This window comes from Lipotes vexillifer, unplaced genomic scaffold, assembly GCF_000442215.2.
Source record: "Lipotes vexillifer unplaced genomic scaffold, Lipotes_vexillifer_v1.1 scaffold50, whole genome shotgun sequence".
Taxonomy (NCBI): Eukaryota; Metazoa; Chordata; class Mammalia; order Artiodactyla; family Lipotidae; genus Lipotes; species Lipotes vexillifer.
This window is the reverse complement of record NW_006784763.1, coordinates 1,369,732-1,392,759: the sequence shown is the minus strand read 5'-3', so window position 1 is coordinate 1,392,759 and position 23,028 is coordinate 1,369,732. Positions and strand designations below refer to the sequence as shown.

General features: G+C 36.1%; 1 pseudogene; it reads right to left on the bottom strand.

The window, feature by feature from the left end:
• Positions 1-5,299: 5,299 nt before the first annotated feature.
• LOC103087188 (catenin alpha-3 pseudogene) lies at positions 5,300-16,288 on the bottom strand (annotated as a pseudogene).
• Positions 16,289-23,028: the final 6,740 nt, after the last annotated feature.

Here is a 23,028-nt window from a genome sequence, read left to right as displayed (position 1 = left end):
TAATGACGTTTAACATCTTTTCTTGTGTTAATTTGAAATCTATATGACCTCTTCAGTGAAATGTTTACGTTTGTCCATTTTCCAATTGGGTTGTTTAATTTTTAACTGTTGAGCTTTGAGGGTACTTTATTCTAGATACCAGCCCTTTGTTTAATATGTGGCTTACAAATACTTTCTCATGATATATAGCTTACCTTTTCATGCTCATAACATGGTCTCTTGTAGAGAAAAAGGTTTAAAAATTTTTAAGCCCAATTTACCATTTTTTCCTTTTATAGATCATGTTTTTTGATATCAAGGGCCTAGCCCTAGATCCCAAGGATTTGCCTCCTTTTTTTTTAATGTTGCATAGTTTCACATTTTATATTTTAAGTTCATGACCCATTTTAAGGTAATTTTTTTTGTATAAGGTATTAAATTTAGTTCAAGTTTATTTTTTCACCTATAAATGTCCTCTTGCTTTAGCACTATGTTTTGAAAGGGATATCTTTCCTCTATTAAATTGCTTTTGTACCTTTATCAAAAAGAATGTATACTCTTCTGTTATTGGGTGGAATGTTCTATAAATGTTGATTAGAACCTCTTGGTTGATGGTGTTATTCAGTTCTTCTATATATTTACTGTTTGTCTATATAGTTGTTCTATTAATTGTTGAGAGTGCCCAGAAAGATACAAGGATGAACCACATGCTGTCCAGAACTAGGGCTCATCCAAAAGTCATTGTGCTGTTAGACATAATCATTTTAAGTTATATGTATGTTGTGGCTGCTCATATAATTCATAGCATAAAATTTTAAAATATTTCTGAATTATCTAGTGTACCTAGTATATCTGTTTTCTTAGCATGGAATTCTATCTTTCACAATCTATACTTTACTTGTTCAATTTGTCTTCCCCCACTAGAATGTAAATACCATGAATAATCAAGAATTTTTGTGTTTTGGTCTGTTGTCACAGCCCTAACAACTAGTATGAGATTTTGCATAGAGTAGACACTTATTAAATATTTGTTAAATGGATGAACAAAATTAAGCAGATAGTTGCCTAATGTCCATAGTAGTTTATGTAATGTTACTGTAAAAAAAAAAGTGGTAGTGAGTAAAAAGGTGTGATGCTCTAGCATTAAAAGATTAAATAACACAGTATAATTTGTAAATTCAAAAGTATCTTGAAAAAAAGTGCTATTTTCAATATTTTTAATTTAAAGTGAATATATCTGTTTACCATTAAGTTTTAGAATTATTTCTCTGAAGTCTCCAAATGGAGTGTGTTAGTTCCATGAAAAGAATACTAAAACTGTCTAATATTCTGAGAAGATAATTTTTTACTTCAAAATGCATTGTTTTATTTACATTGTACCTCAGAAATAGTATTTCAAGAAAATAGCAATACTGATTTGAATAAGAAAATGCCAGAAAATACTTAATTACATTACCAAAGTTTAAACAATACACATTATTTGACTCATCACTTCCATTTTTAGAAATCCATCCTACCATCAAAATTTACAGACAATTTTACAGGGATGGCCATTATAACACTGATTATAAGGGCAAAAATAATAACCTAAATGTTTATTAAGAGAGGATTGGTTACATAAAATATTGTACACCCATGTTATGAAATACTATTAAATACTGCGTTATGAAATACTATTCAATAGGTTAAAAGAAAGAGGCAAAACGATTTTCCTATATTTTTCAAGTACCTTAAATAAAAAAGTAAGGATACAAAAGAGCATATGTATAATGAGCCCCTGTGTATTAACAAATATAAGTGTGTATGTTTAAATATGCTTGAATATCAAGAACAAATTGTGGAAAAAATTTTTAAAATTAAGTGTGTTAATAATAGTGTTTATCGCTAAAGTGGGATACTGGGTGAGAGTACACTTTTACTAATCATTTTTTTAATGTTTCAGTACTGACTAACTTTTTCCAAAGTGCCTTTATTACTCTATGATTTAAAACTAGGTTACAATAAATAAATAAAACATGCATATGCTTTGACACAGCAATTTTGTTTCTAGTAATTTATCCTAAAGAAATAATTAAGGACGTGCATAAAGATTTATGCATATAATGTTCATTGTAGCATTGTTTATTATAACAAAAATGGAAAATAGCCAATCCTGCAATATAAGTGTGGTTAAATAAATTACGCTATGTCTGTTTTATGAATATCATGTATTCATTAGAATGATACTGTGGGGGTTTTCTCCTAAAGTGAGGTATCACTCTTTATTAACAAGTTTTTAAAAAGGGGGTGGTTATGAAATAGTATGTATAGTAGGCTCACATTTCGATTAAATTTATTCATTTTTTACAGATGTCTGTATGTCAAATTCTTAACTGACTGCCTCTGTTTAGTTGGTTTGTGAATGGTTTTACGTTCTTCTTTGCACATGTAAGCAATTTTTAAAATTTCTGCAATAGTGTGCATTACTTTTAGAGACAGAAAATGTGTTACAAAAAACAATTAATATCATATTTATAAATATGAGAAATTTTCCTGCATGAGAAGATAAAAGGCTAACAAGTTTTAGTATAAAGTTTACAAATACTAAGCCGCTGGTCCAGATTTTTATTAGTAACACCAAAAAGGGTAATTTACTATCCTGAAACAGAGGAAGAAGAAACCAAATCAAACATCTGTCAAGATAAAGTTGAATAAAATCAGGCTCAATGGGGAAAGACTGAGGAACCAAGTCTGAATGAAACACCTACTTTTTTTTTTTTTGAAACACCTACTTTTAAAATATGTAACAATGATTTAGTAAAATTTAATTTTACTTTTATTATTGTACAATAAAAATTTTTAACAATTACCATTTGCCAAACGCTGGCTATGCGATTTTTATGTAATCCTTACAATAGTCCTATAAAATCGACCTTAATATCCACTTTTGGGGATATTCTGCAGATACTGAATTGGGATATCACAGAGGGTTTAAAAATTGCTCAAATATATGCAGCTAGTAAACAGCAGAGCTGGAATACAGATTTCTATGAATCCAAATTCAACATACATTCTCTTAGCTACCTAGCCTGTGATGGTATTTTACTACTTATATTAAATAAACATAATGTCCAGATATGCTCTGGACCTTGGGACGTTTGAAGGAATAAATACAGGTAGTGGATACGTGCTAAGGGAAACTGGGATTATAAGCCCAGGACAATTATAGAAGAAAATAGAATTAAAGGAAAAATTTCATTTTAGTAGCGAGAGGAGTTTAGGCAAAACTTCTAGTAAAGAGTGACTACAGAATAGTTTTGAGTCAGAACGGCAATCAAGGATTGTTTTGGGCAAATCAATTATTTACCAATTTCAGCCCTTTCTCACTCACAGGACAGCAATAGTGAGGAGAATAGAAAAGGTATGCCACGGAGAGCCCCTGTTTCTCAGCTCACTGGAATTTGGTGGACACCCAGAAAGAATCCAGTGACACAGCATGAGTGGCACCTTGACAGAGGCAGCAATGAGTTGATGAAGGGTACAGGATTGGAATTAGCATTGGTGCTAGTGCGGCAGTACTGAGGAACTATCTGGGCTGGTCAATAAGGCAGGAAAACCACTGGAAGAGGCTCACTGATTGTATGAATGGCTGTCTATGACAGCACACTAGGAAAAAAGGCCAGAGTAGTTCAACTCATCATCATAAGCAGAGCAAAACAGGGAAACAGAGTAGCCTAGAGGATGGGTCCGCTCACTAAATCTTAAATTCCCTCCCCCTCAAAGAGGAATTAAAACTATGAGAATTGTGATAGAACTGTCCAAAGGCCCCTAAAGCGGCTTGGAAAATGTCAGAACATGAACTAATATCTTTTCTCTGTAAGAAAATAAAACATCATAGACTTTTATTACTTTGTAGTATGTAAGTAAATTAAAGATATGAGCATATTATTGTAATCAAATGATCTCTGTCCCATCGTTGTTTGACTAACCTGTGTGCACGAATATGCTTAGTAATGTTGAAATTTCATAACTTTGTATCCTTTTAGAATTGCCTGTGGATGTTTTCTCCCAATTAACTGTGACTATCTGAAATCATTGGTCAAAACAAGTGTCAAACATCTCTCCTCTTTTTGCCAGAGCAATTATTCAGTTCCTAAAATTGACCAAGAGGCTCCTTTAATTTCTCTCTTTTGCTCCTCTGTTATTTCCCACTACTCTCTCTTCCCTTCCCTGAGCCAGATATCCCAGAAAAATAAAAAAAGAAACATCAGTGTCCCTAGAGTTGACAGGGAAAATAAAACACAGCGCACTAACAACAATGACTCTGAACTACATAAACATATGTGGGAGAAAGGGAATAAAAAGTAATCATATTGTATCTTTTTTTAATTCAGTGACTTTTATTTGAAAGAACTTTATTAAAATCACTCCAGCTCATTGCCATGAACTCTACTTCATAGTGCAACGGTTCATTTCACTGTTATATTTTATTCAATGCCGAAAGGTTTTTCAAAGTGGTCTTTTCCTTTTAATTACAACTGCAACCTGACACAAATGGATTTTTAGAGTCATGCAGAACTCCTTACACTTCTGTTATCATAACTCACTCAGAGATATATAGTTAGATGCCCCATTTCCCCAGTGGGTGATAACTCTTCCTTCACATATATATTCTGGTGAACCCATTTAAACCCAATACTCAACCTGCAGAATTACTGAACACAGTGGAACTTTAAAAGGCATATCTGTTGCATCAAAACTCATTGTAACCTTTATAATGTTAATAGATTGCTTTGTTTGCAATCAAGGCTGACTTTCAAAATCCAGGAAGTTGCTTGACTGCTCAAGCTTGGTTAATTTCTGATGGTTGTTAACCCAATCAGTTGACAATAGGTACAGATATCTAGAGACTGATTCTTTTTCTTTTTCCTACAGCGGGAAGCACACATGTCTGCCAGGTTAGGTCAGGTAAAGAAAGCCTGGAGATTAAATGGGAAACCATTTAATGAAGTCTTTGTTTCCACTGAAAACCAACTCAAGAGCTCCTGTCAATGTTTTAATTCAAAATGAGAAGGGCCAGTGTACTTAAGCTATTACAGATGACTCACTTGAGTCTCCTATGTCCGTTCTGTAATGAATGTAAAAAATTCTCTGTGATGGGAAAGGCTGAACAATATCTGAAAGGTTTCATTCATTCCACAAGCATATACTGATTACTTACTAGGTGCTGACCATACAGAGATGACAATGACATGATCCCAAATATACATTGTTCATTTTGGTTCAGTTTGCAATGGTTCATGTTATTTGAGGGTTAAACTCTAAAAGTCAGTGAACCTAATCAAATGCAAAAATAAAGTAGTAAGTTTAGCCAGGGCTTTGTAATAAAGGGACTAGAGTAGAAGAGTTGTTTCAGTAGATATGTCCTTCCTCTAAATTCACTCATTCCTTGCACTGTGTAGACATTTTTCTTTGCTGAGTCTCATCCAACAGCTGCACACATTTACTCTGGCTTCTCTCTTTTAGTCAAGGATTTTTATTTTATTTATTTATTTTTTCAGGGCCTTCATTCTCTGCATCACAACTGGGTGCCAGGGCCCAGCAGGACTCTGAATTCAGATAATGTTGGTTGAGGCAATGTAGACATCTTCATGGTTTGAACTACAGCGTTCATTAAATTTTTGGCTGCTTGGATCAGGGAGGTGACACTGTCCAAAGCTGCCATGATTAGCTCTCCCTCCCAGGTTGTAGATCTCAGCTTTAACTTGCCTGCCGATTTTAATTTGGTGATAGTAGAACTTCATCTGTTCCGGTAATCCAACAAGTACTGTTTGCATGATGGATCTGGAAACTGGTTGGTAACCTGCCAAGAGAGGACATCCATCCTTGACACATTCTGATATCATTCTAGCTGCACAGATCACATCAGCTGCATGCTTTGGTAGTCCTTTGCCCCTTGCGGTCTGTCATCTCCATTATGACCATACACAATTTCTTGGTCAGAACAATATCATTGCTTGTATCGTCCATGTCTCAATCTCAACATACAGCTTACTCTTCAATTTCTTGAAATCAGCAACTTGCTCAGCACTTTTTTCCTTTTCTGCCTCAGGTCTTTGAGTCATCTTAGCCCAGTCAGTTTTCCCTTCGGTGTGAATGCTGAATGCTGGTGTAACTGTAGACCTTGTGATCCCCTTCCAGGTCAGAAACATCCTCCAGTCCCTCTGGGGTTCAAATAACCATGACTGAACATTTTATATCATGAATTGCATCAAAGATATTCTTCGATAATTCCAAAAATTGATTATCATCAAACACATCCAAAGAGTTTTTACTTAAGACTTCCAAGGCAATACTCACTTGTGTTACAAACTCAAGAACTGCATGCAGTACTTGTAAGGATGTTAACATTTCTCATCATACTTTCAGTAAAAGACCCTGGCTCCTACCTGGCCATTTTACCTATGACAATGTGAGCAACTCTTGCTGCCCATCCTCTGATAGCACCTGCAGAATGGTCTAAATTATCAGCATCCTGGTCTCTCAAGGCTATGATACATCTTCTAGGATATGACTCTGAGATTTAACTTTTATAACTCAGGAACACCCAGATAAAAGAGATGCATATCGCAAGGTCCATGTATTCGCCAGCCAGAAAGCTCTGTTATATCTGTCTTAATACTATGAATTCCTAATCACCAGCAAGAAATACTGTACAGTTACCTTTCAGCAGCAGCAGAGACAGAGATATATATTTTGGATTCATGGGTGCAGAGATGGGATTTAAAACCCTAGGAAAGAATTAGATCACCAAGGGAAAAAGTATAGAGGAGAGAAGTCCGTGGATAGAGCACTCGAGACCTAGAAAAGAAGACTGAAAACTAACAGCCATCAAGACAGAAGAAGAATTAAGAGAAAGGGAAGTAAATGTTTCAAGCAGGAGAGAGTGATCAACTAGAGCAAATGCTACTGATGGATAAAATAAGATGAAGGGTGCGAATTGGCCATTGCTCTTAGCAATACAGAGGTTGCTAATCAAGCAAGGGTTCTTTTCAAATAGAAGAAATATCAGCATATTTGTGTGCTAATGGTAGTCATCCAACAGAGAAAGAAATCTGAGGATACGATGAGCGAAGAGACAGTTGTAATTCAGTAGACAAAAAAGCCGATATCTAGCGCACAAGAGTAGTACTTGGTGTTAGCTCGGAGCACAGACGGCTCATCTGTAGTATCAGAAGAAAGGTAGGGAATATGGGCACAGGTATGGCAGGTGTGCAGCTACCTTGGTGGAAGTTCTCTTCTGACAGCTTCCATTTTCTCAGTGAATTACAAGGTAAAATCTGAGGTTAAGGATAATGGAGAAAGTATTGGAAGAACTGAGGAGAAAGAAGACATGAAATACTTATTGAGGAGAGTTGGAATGGTAAGTGACTTGGGAAATACAGAATGATTACTGCAACTCTCTAAGGGCCTCTTGAGGTAAACTACTATTCATTTAAATTGAGACATATGTGTATATATCTGTTGCGCAGGGGAAAGTACAGAGAAAGTAAAGAACTGGATTTAACCAGGGCTGTGGTTTAGCCAGGAGAGTAAAACCAAGTAAAAGAGGGCCAGGGGAGTTGATGATATACACAAAGGAGTAACTATCACGGTTGACCATTAGAGTAAAGCTGAGTTAAAAGGAAAGGATACAAGAAAGGTGAGAGACAGTGAAAAATAGTTTAAAAATGGAACAATGGTTTTACTAAGATACTTGAATTGTGGGAGATGACATACTAGAGACAGTAAGCTAAAAAAAGCAAAAGAGTGGGACAAAGAAATATTTGTTAATTTACTGAAAATCAGAGACAATAATAAAACAGTGCTTATATTTATCTCAGCTTATGTTTCTCTCTATCCCCCACCAAAGTCCTACTTTCCCACAATATTTGCATCAGGAGTATTTTAAAATGAATAAAACAATCCTTTTTGGTGAGTCTATTAATATTTTAAGAGAATAAATTTAATTAAAGGACCTGAGAGGATCCAAATGCCCAAGCTATAGCAGCACATGCTTAGAACTACACAAACAAACATATTAACCAAAACAACACTGAGATATCTTTTCTTACCTGTCACTCGGTGTGTATCTGAAGTCAGTAAGGCTTTTCTCTACAGATGAATTTGCATCTTTTAATCATATTTAAATGGAATTTGAAAGTTCCTTTTCTATTGAATTGTCACTTAATCTAACTAATCCAGTTATTTTATTTTATTTTATTTATTTATTTTTTGCTGTACGCGGGCCTCTCACTGTTGTGGCCTCTCCCGCTGCGGAGCACAGGCTCCAGACGCGCAGGCTCAGCGGCCGTGGCTCACGGGCCCAGCCGCTCCGCGGCATGTGGAATGTTCCTGGACCGGGGCACGAACCCGTGTTCCCTGCATCGGCACGCGGACTCTCAACCACTGCGCCACCAGGGAAGCCCTAATCCAGTTATTTTAAAGATATATCCCTTTGCTGTGCATTACAGCTTTGAAATTAATTAGTATCCAGATTCACTGAAGTGCACCTTCTGTGTAAAGTGAATGTAGGAAGGATTAACGTACAGGCAGGGAAGATCACTTGTGGAAAATGTGGGCACTTACAAGCTTATTGCATTCAGCTATGCCAAAATTTCAGTCTAGCTAGTTCTTGATTAAAGGGCTTTTAAATTTTAAAACTGGCCTTTCACAGTCAGACAGGGACAATATATACAAATATATTTCCCTTTCTATGTTATTACGAATATATGTATCTAAGGTTGTAGGACTTGTGCATGAGAAGGAAGAAAATACTATAGATATAAACACTTAGATGGTCATAATGCAATCTTTGAATTATGGGGCAATAGAGTCATCTTCCTTTTAAATTCAGCTACCTTCAGCTATTCAAATAAGGAAAAGCTGGAAATCTATGTTGCCAGGTAGTCCCTGGTCTATGCCAACCAGGTACCAACTACCTGACAGTGTTCATCAGAGTCTGAGCCATACTATGCATCAGCGGGGCCACAGTGTGTAAATTAATCCTTTCACTCACAAGTTCAATAGTATTTCAGTCTCCTGCAAAAACCCAAGATCAGCCATCCCTGACAACTGGTGAGAGATACGTAGTTACTAATTACAAAGTACAATATTGCCTTTGCATTGAATAGGCTGCCTTCTCCAGTCCTCACTTAACCTCTGTCAAAAAAAACTGTCTGGTCTAAGTAGTATCGAACAATAATTGGATAGGCATAAGGACAAAAGAGATGTGTTATCCAGCTACATCATTTGGCAAGCCAGATGAACTTACACATGTGAGTCTTCTTTTACAGCTCTCTGAAGCCTCAATCTACAATAGTAAAGTCACCAGCAATGAAATGCATAGATGAGAAAACGGAAAGGTTTATTGTTCCACGTGCTATAAACTGTAAGACAGGTAAATGACACACTAAACACTCATATCATATTTTCAACAGCTATTTATTGACCAACCAGCATCAGTTAGAGGATATGGAGCCTTTAAAGTAAAGTAATAAGGGGGGGCAAAACCAAAAATAAGTTATATGCAAGAAGAAAATGATGCACCAATAGTATAAAGAAAGATGGGGAGAGGGGAAGGTGGGTGGAAAGTTTGGATGCAGAAGTCTAGAGGCTGCTTGTGGGCAATGGCAATATTCACTATGGCAGTACCATAAGGTTTACTAAGAAATTAGGCAGATTGGGCTATATGTATACGTATAGACCACTGGCTCTTCCAAGTGGCATCCGAAACCTCTGGGAGTCTCTAAGATTATTCCAGGGAATCTACAAGGACAAAACAATTTTCATAATAGTATTAAGATGTCATTTGCCTTTTTCATTTTCATTCTCTCATGAGTATATGATGGCATTTTCTAGAGGATACATACCATGTAATACCTCAACTGACTGAATGCAGAGCAGATATGAGAAACCAAATGTCTTCTATAAATCCTGACATTAAAGAAATCTGTAAAGAGACTGTGGAAAAATGAGACTCTTGTCACTATTTTTTGTTGTTTTGGGAAATAGCATTATTTTTCATAAAAATATTATCATTGTTAAACTTGTTATATGTTTACTGTTTTCATTTTTAAATGTATCCGAGCCACATTACAATTTCTGTTTTAATTTCTTAATACAGTTAACATGAGTGCAACCTACATTAACACAATCATGTTTGGATATTCAACGATTTTTAACAATATCAAATGGTCTCTGGGCCAAGTGTTTGAGGAATGTTGGTAGAGATGAAAGAATCTGGGTTTGCTCCCTAAGGACAGGGTGAAGAGGAAGTGGTCATTGGAATTAATTGAAAATGAGAAGACATGATCAGAGTTTAGAGCTTTGTCATATTTACCTGCTATATTTCACTGCAAAATCTGTTTTGCAGTACTCATAAATTTGCCAGTTTAGCTTTTGTAAACAATTTTCCTTCTATGTTAAAGAACAGGCAACATTTGCATTAGGCACGTCTTGCATTCCAATTCTTGGCCCTTCTTATTTCAGCTACTGCTGTCATCACCAGCCCTGCACAGGCTTCCACTATTTTGCCTGGGAGCCACCAGACTCCTTGGCTTAGGCCTGAACCATCTACATCACTCTTCCCTCCTGGGCTTCTCTGAGCTATAGTGTGGGGAGCCCACAGGGACCCACTTTGCTCTCACAATGTGCCCACCCAGAAATTTACAGCACTACCATTGAACAATGAATGATGAGGACCAATAAATAAACATTTCCACCTTTTTTGCACCTGAGTGGAAACTTCTAAAACATGTTTCATAAGGCTTCCCACGAGGTGCCAAGGGAACCTACTGGAACCTTAATAACCCATCTTTGCCTTTTCCTCCTTCCTGGCTTTTCCCCCTCTCTATTCCTCGCTTCCACTTCCTGGGATGATGTTTGCAAATAAAAACAACTCTTTGCTTCGGTGTCTGCTTTGGGGGAACCCCAAGCTAAGATAATATTCAACTAAATTTTCTGTCTAAAAATCCAAGTACTTTCATGTCACATGAATCCAAATCCAATCTGTTTCCTGTTAGTGAAAACTAAAAAGTGCCATGGAAAGTATCTATTTGTTATATTTGTAGAACAAGATATACAAATGTAAAATTGATCTTTGATAAATAAACACTCCCATGTATAGTTTTGCTTCCATGTTTTAAATAAAGACCAAGTAATATGTTGACAATATAGTGGTTCAGCTGTAAAATGGATCCATTGGTTAAGTTAAGCTTCTACTGGGTACCAGAAAAATTATAACAAAATTAAGAGTACTCAGTGAACCAGAAAAATAAAATATTTTAAGCTTTTAAGATCCTTCTCCATAACAAGACTGAAGGATAATGGTCAAGAATCTAATTTATTTCCCAGTGCCTTAGAATTTTGCATACTCTTTTTCTTCTTAGCAGAAGCATTTCTCTTATGAATTCAGTTTCATGCCACCCCATTATTACCATGTAGGGACATCTCATAGGTCATCATTAACTTCTAGAATCTCCTCTGGCAGAAAGCCTTCTTCTCAGGATTTCCACTCAAGGTTTTGGCCCCATGTGAGTATGCTGAGCATACTTAGAAGAAATCAACCCTCTCAGTTGTATTAATAAGTCAGAGACTATGACCTTCTCATATAACACATCCTGCTTAGTAATGATTAAATAACTATGCAGGGAAGTCTGATGCCCTCTTGGTAACCTACCTCGCTCATATTGTTGGCCTTGTGGTCAAGGCTGACATAATTTTAAATATAATCACTGCTTCCTCAAGAATTATTATTCCATTTGCTTGTTCCACTTGTTCATTAAATACAAATCTGACTACCTATTGCTTGAAATATGCAATTTGGGGAAACATAACAGAAAATAAGCCTCAAATGTGTCCTTTCTAATTATCTGCAAATGGCAATGTTCCTCAAAATATTCTTCCTGTTCAAGTATAGATTTTGTAGATTCTCTGGTAAATTACAAACTATCATAAGAAATCCTCAAATAACATTTCCTCTTTGAAAGTTTACTTGACCGTATCTACGATACAAGCACAGGCAGGTTTTAATACTTCTGTTCTCCTCTTTAACATACCAAGTTGTATCACATTTTATTACCTGTACTGAGTAACACATTTGTCTGTCCCTTTAAGTACTTTGGTGGCAGACCTCATGCCATATACACTTCTGCCTGGTCAATGTATATAGCCTGGTGCCTAACACATAGAAAATGTTAAATAAATAAACGAATGTATGAATGAATGTATGAAGAATACATCAATTGATAACTAATGAATATGTGAGTGAAAGAACAAATAAACGAATAATTGAAACAAGTAGGTTCAATAGAGTACAAGGGTCAGAATTCCAGAAGCACAATGGAAAAGTCCAGACCAATTAAGGATTTTTTTTTTTCTCTTCTTTCAATTCTCATTTCAGAGTATAAATTGTTTCCGATTTAGTGGAAATGGAAAACGATTTTTCACGGAACTAATTTTTCTATATTAAAGTTCTTTCTGACTTTAATGAAATATCCTCCCTAAGCTCGTCTTTTGCCCTCCTCTCTCTCAGAAGTGAAGCAGTGAATGCTCAACTCACAGGCTTCACGAAGATTTCACAGCTCTATTTTTAATGCTTGCAGTAGAGTCGGAGACATACGTTAAGAATTTTTTAAAGTCTTATTATCATTAATTCCAACAAACTGTTAGAGGGAAAGGATTGTTCTGATCAGAATTATACTAATTACTTGCATATTATCAGGGATCTGCCATTACGGCAGCCTTGTGTGCTCTTACAACTTTTCATTCTCTGCTGGATGCCATATCTCTACCTTTGTGCTTGTATGCTTTGAACAGTGATGTACTCTACTCTAAACGCTGAGATTCAGAGCTTTAGAAGCAGGTGTATGTAAGATAACAGGAGAATTAGAGTTTCCTGATTAAAATTGTTATGTAGAAGGAGTAGGAGTTTTATTCACTGATCCTTCTTTTGTTTTCTTCTTTGTTTCCTGGTAAGGTCAGTTACTTTGGGTGTTGCTGGCATGGCACGAGGTAAACCACATGACAGCTTTGGTAAATTTACTTTTCTTGTCATTGGAATTAAGAATTTGCTTTTGGCCTTTTGTCTAGAACTATTTCACTTTCTTAGAGCTTTAGAAATCATCAATCATATACATATCACTTGGATAGCCAGCCTGCCAGTTTGGATGGGCCATTATGGTAGTTTAAATTTCATTTTTGGAAGATTTCATTTGACATTTCAGACTTATTATGCTACCTTGAAAGCTGGAGCTCCATAGGGCTCTGCCTTTGATCTCAGGTTATCATTAGCTAATGCCAATGATCCACGGCATCCCCCTTGTGTGCACGTGAACTCAAAACACTTGTGAAATTCCATTTCATTATGGCTCTTTTTTCGTTAGTAATTATATTGGACAGTTTGAGAGCAGTCTGTACATATTACAGAAACTCTCCCAATATAATTTCATTAATTATTAAGATGAATAATAATTAGAAATTACAGTTGTGTTTGATTAAGGATAAATAATAAAGTTATGATTAAAGTGATACTCCGTTTTCATAAAAATTGAAAGGAGGAAAAGGAAATGCAGACCAGAGCGTCCCTGCTTTCATTTCTTTGCTCTTTTGCTGCCACTGAAAAGAATTTCTATAGCTGCATTAAACCAAGACAGAGTGTGACTGTAATTAACACTATTATTAAAAAAGCTCATTTATAGTTTTACTTTGCTTTCAGCAAAGATTCTATAAAGAATGTATTAAAGAAGAATAAGGCAAATGGTCATTTTAACAAGGTATTCACAAATAGCTTTTCTGTGAAAAGAATTCTGCTTCAATGTTTTGAAAATATCAAGTGGCTCACAAAAAACATACACTTAGTAATGGTATAAGGCATTGCATATATTATAAAACATACACTAATAATGTAAGTTATTATTAAGAAATAATTATTCATGTTTATTTATAAGCCAGAAAAAGTATTCTGATTTGTGGTTATATATTCTGACATTTAGAAATAATTTTTCCTTATCTTTTCACTCATGTATCTCTGAATTCCCTCTAAATAAATAAGAACAATTGGGTTTGAACTGACAGGGTGAGAGGATGCTTTCTTGGAAATACTGATTCAATGACATATATAGCATTGTTGGTTTCTTGTGGTGGTTATCCTCTAGGTACTAGAAATCTTTTTTTATTCTCTTCGAATACCTTGAAATCACAACGTGCCTCTGGTATTTCTTCCGTCTATTATGTAAATAATTGTTATTTTATTCACCAGTCTATAATGATGCTTATGATTCCCTTCATAATGCCAACTGATTGCCATCAAACACTCACCAACTGCTCATTTCATGCTCAGTAGACTACACTGTCTCTTTCAAGTTACCTTACACCTCAGTCAAACCTTTTTTATGCATCGTTGGACATATTTGCACTATCAAATTTACATCTTATTTTATTTCTTGATGTGTTTTCATTTTGGGTCAGGGATGTTTTTCAGAGAACAAAATAAATGACAGAGAGCTGCAGTGGGAAAACAATGCATCAGAGAATACTCTCTGCTCAGTGTCTAGAAAAGTGCTATTTGGCTGAGAGCATTTGCAGCAGGACTCTAATGCTCAATGGCCAAACGGATACCTTTTGCCTGCTGCACCACCTCTCCTGGGCTGAGAATGTGTGACAACGTTCAACACATGCATGGGAAGTGTGTGTGTGTATATACACAAATATATGTTAACAGTGTGCCACTATATGTGTATGTTTATATGTCTAAAATAATGTTTTTATTCATCTATTGTATAGAAAAATAACAAATCAGAGATGTATGAATTGAAGTTAATCTTGTTATGTGTATAATACCCAACAAGTTTACAGAGTCCAAAGGAATTGAAATGGTAAGAAAATAGCATGTCTCTTTCTCACCTTCTGTTTTCAAATACAATTATTTATGTGCTAATTAACTACTGGGGGACTATATTTGCCTTCTATTTTCTTTTGATCATGTGAACTGAGAAGGTGATTTACAGAAATATATTGATATTAAGAGAATCCCATTACAATAAAATAATATGTGTGACCACGAGATTGCTTTTAAAGATTTTATTCCCATTGTTGTCAGAATCACCTTTGTACTCAGCTTTAAGGTGTAAAAGCAGATTTAGAAAACCCAATCAATAATGTGCATTATAGAAATTACCTATAGGTGTCATAACAATGATGTATGCTTCTGTTTCAATTAACTGCAGGAGAGATAAAAGTGGTTTGATTATATGCAAAATTTATTGGAATGAGAACTTCTCAACTAAGTATACAAAAGGATACTCTACTGAAAAGATTGGGTATGATTTTTGTTTGCTCATATTAAACTCTGATGAAGACATGTCCTTCTATTTTAGTCCAGAATTCCACTTTCAAATAGTCACTTTCACATGCCCTTTATCTTCTAAGCAATGCAGAATTACTGGCTTCCCATGATGCTTTCTTTTCACCTCTCTTCAGCTAACTGAACAGTTCTTCCTTGTGGGAAATCCTTTCATCACCAATACAGAGTCAAGCAGATGAGCTAGTCTTTGGTTATCAAAGAACCCCGTCTCCCTAGCCACATTGATGGTTAAGAGATGCAGACATGCTGAGGAATCACAGCCCTGCCCTGGACTTTTTCTTGAACAGTTGGATAACAGACTCTCTTTTCACTAGGACAGTCAGTGTGAGGAAAATAGAAGCCTAGAGCTAGTACTGGCCTGATATCTTTGCCACAATATGGTGGGAGACTGCCTGAAAATGAAGCCAACTCTGAGGAAAGTGAAAAGGAGTAGCCTCGTAACATTGTTTGAAGCCCAGAACCCGGTGGTGCCTAAATTAAGGTTTATTCCTTAGACAGCTCTCTTCCACAACCAATTACGTGAGACGATAAATTCTCCTTTTGGTCTCTTAAGTCTGAGTGCATCTTTATCACTTGCAACTGAAAGATTTGTGACTAACACACATACACATACACACACTTAGCAACTGACATGCTGAACATACAGAATGGCACATCTTATTTTTGAAGTGTTAGAAGTGAGCTTTGAAAAAGAGGGAAATGTTCTTGAATCTTAGCCTGATACAATGAAGGGGTACCTTAGGAGAAAATCAGTAACATGATTCACTGTTAATCTAACACGGTGTTTCTTGGAAGAAAAATATAATACCCCTTCTCAGTCATATCCCAGGCCCTGACTGTGATGCTCAAGAGGGCTCCAAACCAGCCTCCAACACCAGATTTTCCTTGTCGACTGAAGTCCACTCTACAGCTGACTTCACCAGACATCCTTGCTTCTTATCACATGCTCAGCCTCATAACTAAATGCCAGATGGATGGCAAAGAATCACTGTGTGTAGCTTCTTCCCAGTTCTGAAGCTGATATAAAACTAACTCACAAAATCAGATGTTTGTGATTCCCAGAGTTGTGAATGATGTCTTTGTAAGTCACCTTACTACCAGAACACTAACTTCCGAGTCCTCCTTTTTGACTGTATACTGGCAGTTAGGTGTTGGATTCAGGCTGACTGTAGGAAATGACAGGAGGGAGAGAGGGGCTTCCTCTCAGCCTTACCTTTAAGTAAACTTGTGGTAAAGTATCCTGTAGAAAAATTTATCAGTCTTCTCTTATTTAAGTAAAAGATGGTTTGATTGTTATTTTTGCTTTCAGAAAATCCAAAGAAAAAAACTTAATCCTCACTGAGTGGAGGGGGAAAAAAAGAGCTTGGATTCTAAGACAAAGTGTTAGTTATATGGCAGAAGCTAGAAAGAAGAGAGGGCTCTGGTTTAAAAATTGAAACAAAAAACTATTCTTTGGTGTTGCACTGTTCAATTCCAGTGCCTGCATTTCTTTGCTGAGGGCTTTCTCTGTCCAGTGGAACCTGTCCTGATTGTGTTCATGAAAGGCAGCCAGAAGTTCTGGGGAATTAATGTCCCCATGTCTAGCAGTTCTCAACCAGGGACTTGACAGGAGTTGGTGTATAAGCTTCCTTACATTCCAGGTGGAAAAAAATCTGAGGTGTGTGTGTATTACACTGTTTTCTGTAGTTCCTCAGAAAGATTAACTTCCAGCTGCCCACAGTGGTAACTTAATTGTTGATGCACTCTTTACTGTCTCCTATCTAAATTTGCCACTTCTCTACTTTTGTTTTCTAGAATTACCTCCCAGCCAACTAGCCAATCCCAAATCCTTGCTGCCTGTTTGCTTCTTTGGGATCACAAACCAAGACACCTGTAATGTTAATCGTTATCCTAGACCCCATCCCACTTACGGCAGGTTAAAGATGCCATTGAGAGGTGGGATCTAAGACCCTTCTGAATCTGGACCAAATTATTCATCATCATCATCATTGTTATTTTACCCAAACAATATTTGATTATCTAACCCATTATTTCCTGTTTCTTTGTTCACCTTTCTATCTACATCTTATTCCTTCTTTCTGGTCTTGGTTTCGTTCTTTTCATAGTATAACATTTAGTATGCATTTTGGTAAGAGTTTATTTGCATTCAAAACACATGGTGGGTTTTTTTCTAGAATGTTCTTTATTTAACTACCATTTCCTTAATAGGTTTATCTGGATCTTAAATTCAGCTAATGACTAGATATAAAATTTTAAGTTGCTACTTATATTCTCTTAGTATTTTAATTCATTCTGTCATCTGTTTCTATTGATGTTAGTAAATGCACTAAGTTAATCTTTGTAAGTAATATTTTATGTGATTGCTTTTTTAAAAAGTGTGATTACATACTTTTTTTTGGAATACTCAGTATTTCATTAAAGTGTGTCTATATGTGGATTCTTTTTTTTTAATTCATCCTGGTTGGGATTCACCATGACTCACAAACATGATATACCAAGATTTTCTTCAACTCCAGAAAATTTGCAGGAGTTACATCTTTCATGTTACCTCTATTCTACTCTCTGTATTCACTCGTCCTTGTTAATTAGAAATATGTTGGTCTGTCTCATTCATTCTTCCATGTTTGAAATGAAAGATTGCTTTCATTTTCTTTTCTTTAACTCTCTATGCTTCCTTCTGAGAAATGTATTCATCTCATTTCCAGCTTGCACCTTTTCCAATAGCTATATCTAATTTGCCATTTAACTCTTCTATCGCTTTTTTTCTCGTGATTACATGTTTCATTTCTATATGTTCTTTTGGTTTATTTTAAATTTTGTTGTGATTTTTTTATTTTTTGTTTCTTGCTTATGCTTTCAACTCCATATTTCATTTTTAAGATGCTTAAACATACTTATATTTTAAATCTTATCATTTCATTAACTGATAACTCTATGTTTAATTTAGCTGTTGGTTATCTATTCTGATTATTATTTATCATGGCTATTTTATGTTATTTGGGGCTGTGGCTTCCTTTTCACAAGAACTTTTTCTCTGAGAACCCTGTGCAACCTGGATTGTGAGTGCTTTGTTCCAGAAAGTATTCACATTTGCTTCTTTCAGTGCTACAGCACTAATAACAGAGAATTAATTTGTTGGCTTTAGATGTCCGTGGCGTCTCTGATAGCATACATTGAAAGCCAAACTTTATGAAGGCAAGGACTTGGTTACAAACCCTCAGAATCTTTAATTGTTTTCCTCTGAGAGCTTAGATGGGAAGTTCAAGGGTTCTGACTTTACACAGTCTTAGCTTATTCTCTTCCTAACCAAAGCCTTGTGCCCTGTCCCTGCGGGGATGTGGAAAACCACACATACTGGTGACCTGCATCAACAAACACTCCCAGAAAAACCACAGCTTCATCTCCCACTTTTCATGCATATCATCAGCTTTCTTTTACTTTATAACTTCTCAGGATTTTTCTTATTCCCTTGTTAATGAAAGTATATATTTTAAAGTATTTTATTGTATTTTATCCAGTATTTCTGAATGTTTTGAAGCTGAAGGGTTTTCATATTATCTATTAGGTTGAGCCATATAAAATGTCCATTTTTTGTCAGTCCAAAACAGTTCAACATTATTGATTCATATGGCGCAATCTAATAGTTACCTATATTAGTGGAAATGAATATCCCTCCAGTCTTTCATTCTGTTAAATAAATATCATTCACCAGGAATAGCAGCTAGTTTTCGGTGATCCTGTCAACTGGTTAGCAGATATCTGGATAGAATTTATGGACTATTCTAAACTAAGACTATTTTCAGTGTCCCATTAGACTTTAAGTTGAAAAATATCACAATCATATCTTCAAGGTTGAGTGATTCACCTTAGGTTGTGGCACTAAGTGCCCAAATCATTCTTTGGGTGCATTTAGGTATCTCTACAGCATATAGGCATGTATGACTTAAGAAAACAAATATATACTGATTAAATCATTAATTTCCTTCATCAGTAAGTGAAGAAAATATTACTCTGAAGGAACTAGACTCTTGGCAAACTAGCCATTTGCATCATAGTTTTCTTCTTGAGAAATCTTTATATTTATACTTAATTTTTAAAGTAGACATATATTGGCCATTAAGTGATAGGTTCTAGGTACCCCAGATATACCAAATTTACTAAACTTATCATTGAAATAAATCACTGAGCAAGACACTTGAAATCTCAAGAATGGTCTTTAAAGGCATTTTCAGTGTCATGAATAAATGTTCTTTGTTTCCTAATCTCATTTCAAACTCATTATACCTTTTAGAATCAGGGTCCAGCAGAATAGGAAAGCAAAGTCATGACTTGTTATTTTTTCGGAGAGCACACTAAAAACATACAGACAACATGACCATAATTTGATTTTATTTACAGTTTTTTCTGTCTTATTCAACAGTGGATTAAGATCAGTGGGGATTTCTTTAGAGTCACAGATATTTGGAGAATAAAATGGTGCATATTTGGAGAATAAAATGGTGCATAAACTGGCACCACAGTATAGCCACTTCCATTCAAGTCATAAAACAGTCCTCAATTAAAAATTGAGGAGAAAAATCCTCTCCTGTACCATGATTTTTCAATAATAAACAAAACAAAACATGCTGAACACTTCTCTCTTATATGCAGAGACCAAATGCACTTTATACATCAGTGTTCTTTCCACGGATAAAGAACATGATAATGGCATGTATGCTGGATGGTGACAGTTCTTCCACACTGCATACTCACGGTATTATGCAAAGACATACCATATCAGTTGACAAGTGTATTTTTTCTATAGTCTGTTCTGCTTTCCCTCACATGAGCATATTTATCATTTACTGATTTGTGAAGCTCTTTAAAAAATGGCATGATTTATATATATATTTTATTATACAGACTAAAACGTGCAATGATAAACTTTGATAGCTGAGTTTCACTTCCTTTCTCTCCTATTTAAACTAATTAATTAATTTCACACAGAAAATGATGATTTTCACCTTTTAGACATAAATTCCACTGTTTACCACAGAGGTCACTATGCTTTGTTTCCAGTTGGCACATAAACTGTGACACCTCCATGCAACCATTTGTCAGAACTTCAGAACAGTTTAGGCACTACCACTCTGTATAGATGGTTACAAGTTTAACAAACCTAATTTAACATGATTTTCTTTGAAATTCCTGTTTGCAATTTTCTTCTGCTGCTGCCTTTATGAAATTATTACATGCTCAGAAGTTTTGTTCTAAGAACAAATTCACATTCAATATTTTATTACAAGTCCTAGTCAATGTTTATATTTATGACTTTATTCTGTGTTACAGTATTTATGATCCTATTTTATTACTACCTTCATGCTTTAATGAGTAACTTTTAAGCTATTTATCCTTTTATGTGAATTGGGGATAAAATAAAGCAATATCCCAGCTACAATAAAAATGCAAATTTAACAAATTTAATTAATAAAATGCAATTTATATGAAAGTACCTCAGTCAAGACAAATTACTGCCTGTTAAATGAATGTTAGCCTAGACCAACTGTCCAGCACAATACTTATAGTCCATTATCAAAAACTTAATAATTATTATGGATGTAATAGAATTTCTGTGAAAAATAGTTAACCTCAAATTTCAAATATATGAAATATATGTGAACAAAAGTTTTCATCTTTTTATATTCATAGAAAATTATCAAATCTCCGTTGGACAATTGATAGTCTGCCACACTTCAAGATGACCCTGGTCAATGAAGAGCCATTCTGGAGAGGGGAGACATAAACTTCATAAGCAGAAAGTAGTCCAGAGATTGTTTCTAAGGTTCAAGTGATAAACAATAGGGCATGAAGAAGGGCAAAGGAAATGGTAATGATAAGCAGAAAGAGGAAATAGTATGCAGGGTCATTTTGGTATAAAATCTGTAGTTTCCATTTTCTACCTATAGTCTTTCTTTGCCATTTTGTGTTGGTCCCAGTCTACTGATGATGCTATGGGATAGAAATGTCCTGGGGGGCACTCACTTGGGCCCTTATAACTGTGGCCAGTCTCCACAGACATCTCCCCCTCCAGAGCTAAGCCCCTGTGGTTCTTATCATTACAAAACGCAGCTCAGCAACAACCATCAGGGAACTTTGGGGTACAAACAGATATATTGTTGACAAGTCTTGAAGGGTACATGGCACATCTGGGACCACACAGTGAGGTTATGGGTAGAAAGAGAGAGTGGGGACCTGGTTTCTGCCTCTATTGGGGTCTGAGAGTGTGGTGCCTAGGGTTTTGTGGGTTTACTCTTTATTGGTGAATTTAAAACATAAGAGCAGGAATTAGGACTAAAGCACAGGAAGGAAAAAGTGACGTCATTCAAATGGTCAGTTATCTAGGTAAACCAGGGCTTTCTACAAGGGGAGTTTCATTGCTGGGGCAGCCTGGTTTCTTATCTAGTTCCTTTACTAGTAGTTGTGTCATGCAGCTCACAGTATCTTTATTTGAGAAAGATATCTTTGAAATGGATGCCTCAGGACTCAAAAAGCTTAACGTCAGGCACTTACACTACATTTACCCACTCTGGTTAGGTATCTATGGCCACCAGTCTGCTGAAACAGGAAAGTGGCATATGCTTCTATGTTGGCCAATACAATGTTCCCACCTAATTTGACAGCATCGGGCTTGCAGGAAACACTACTCTCTTGGCTTCCATGATACCACACTTTCCTCTTTTCTATGCCTCAACATTCCTCTGAGCCCCAGATTCCATCAACTGCCCACTTATCATTAACAATTTCATATTTAATAATTACCTAAAAGTTGAACTCAATTAATACCCACATCCTTTGCTTCCCTAGTCTTCCTCATCTCAGTTAAAGTCAGCATCACTGAGCCCATTATGTGTTCTTCTTCCTCATCTATCATTAAAGCCTGTGAACACTAACTCCAAAATATATCCAAAAAATCATCTCCACTGGTAACCACTCTAAGCCAAGTCACCACCAACTATCAATCGAGCTGCTTCAAATGCCTCACAGCTTCTTTGTTCGCCTGTACTCACTTTATATATAAGAACCCAAAGTCATCTTCTCAAAGCATAAATGAGATCATGACACCTCTTTGTCTACAACTCTTAATAATTAAGAACTAAAAGATGTTACCTGACTTTAGCTCTGTGCACACCCTAAACCTCTTTGGCACTCTGCCCCTGGCTTGCGAGGCTTTAGCCATGCTCTCTCTCCTTCTGCTCGTACAATACGGTGTCTAGTCCAAACTTAAGGACTTAGACTTTGTTTTCTCTCCCCGGAATACTCTTCATTTTTTTTTTTTTTTGCGGTACGCGGGCCTCTCACTGTTGTGGCCTCTCCCGTTGCGGAGCACAGGCTCCGGACGTGCAGGCTCAGCGGCCATGGCTCACGGGCCCAGCCGCTCCGCGGCACGTGGGATCTTCTCGGACCGGGGCATGAACCCATGTCCCTGCATCGGCAGGCGGACTCTCAACCACTGCGCCACCAGGGAAGCCCACTCTTCATCTTGATCTTCACATATGTGCCTCTTTTGAATCATTTGGATCTTACCTGCAAAGTCATCTACTTAATGAAATGTTCCCTGATCATCTAATTCATCATTTCAGCCACTCCCTAACATATTTACCTGTCTCAATTTCTTTGCACTAGCTTTC